The sequence below is a fragment of the Peromyscus eremicus genome, chromosome 7 (genome assembly GCF_949786415.1).
Source record: "Peromyscus eremicus chromosome 7, PerEre_H2_v1, whole genome shotgun sequence".
In the NCBI taxonomy this organism is placed as follows: domain Eukaryota; kingdom Metazoa; phylum Chordata; class Mammalia; order Rodentia; family Cricetidae; genus Peromyscus; species Peromyscus eremicus.
In genome coordinates, this window is record NC_081422.1 from 52,794,028 (window position 1) to 52,795,290 (window position 1,263).

The window sequence follows — 1,263 nt, forward strand, 5'->3', positions numbered from 1 at the left end:
GAGGGGGCAGGAGCAGGGGCACCCACAGAGTGTGGAGGGGGCAGGAGCAGGGGCACCCACAGAGAGTGGAGGGGGCAGGAGCAGGGGCACCCACAGAGCGTGGAGGGGGCAGGAGCAGGGGCACGCACAGAGTATGGAGGGGGCAGGAGCAGGGGCACCCACAGAGCGTGGAGGGGGCAGGAGCAGGGGCACCCACAGAGCGTGGAGGGGGCAGGATCAGGGGCACCCACGGAGTGTGGAGGGGGCAGGATCAGGGGCACCCACGGAGTGTGGAGGGGGCAGGAGCAGGGGCACCCACAGAGAGTGGAGGGGGCAGGAGCAGGGGCACCCACAGAGTGTGGAGGTCCGAGGACAAGTGGTTGGAGTCAGTGTTCTTCTTCCTTCTGCCCTGTAAACCTGGACTGAACCCTCAGGTTGGCGGACTTGGTAGCGAGCACCTTTACCCACTGAGTCCTATTGCCAGCCCTCTCTTCCCTTCTCTGTGCTTCTGTGACCCCTAATCTCTTCTGCCTTCCTGGGCCCACCATGTCTACCACTTCAACACTGCTGTTGCCCGGGCAGCCACTGCCACCCCCACGGCTCACTGCTGCTGTCACGTGACCTGTTCCCTGCCGCCCCCCCCCCCCCGCAGAAGAGCACTGCTATGTCTTTTCTTTGTGTTCTTGTCTCTTCTTTGTGTTCTGGCTCAGCCTGCTCTCCCAGTGATAAAGACAAAAATAAGCAAGGCAAAAAACAAAACAAAACAAAACAAAACACTCGAGAGAAGCCTTTTAATGGGCATAATGTTGCAACTTTGGGGTGGCATGGGAAGTTGTCGCCAGCTGACTTGAAAGCTAAGCCGAGGGGCTGGAGAAATGGTTCTTGATTAATAAGATGGGCTGCTCTTCCTGAAGACCTGAGTTTGGTTCCCAGCACTCACATCAGGAGGTTCCCATCTGCCTGAATTCTAGCTGCAGGGGACCTGACACCCTCTTCTGGTCTCAGCTAGCACCTGCACACATATGCGCATGCACTCATGGACACACGCGCGCGCGCGCGCGCGCGCGCGCACACACACACACAAGTAAACAAAAATAGATAAAAAAAATTTAAATGAACTGAACAAGAACTAGCAAGAAGGAGAGTGTGGCAATGATTTTTGTACCAATCATGGCACAGCTCTTCATGGAAATACGGGATTGTAAAGTGCACCAATCACAAGCCTTCTTGCTGGACCTCTGGGGAAGGTGTACCCCCTCTAGCTTAGGTGAATATGGCTGCAGG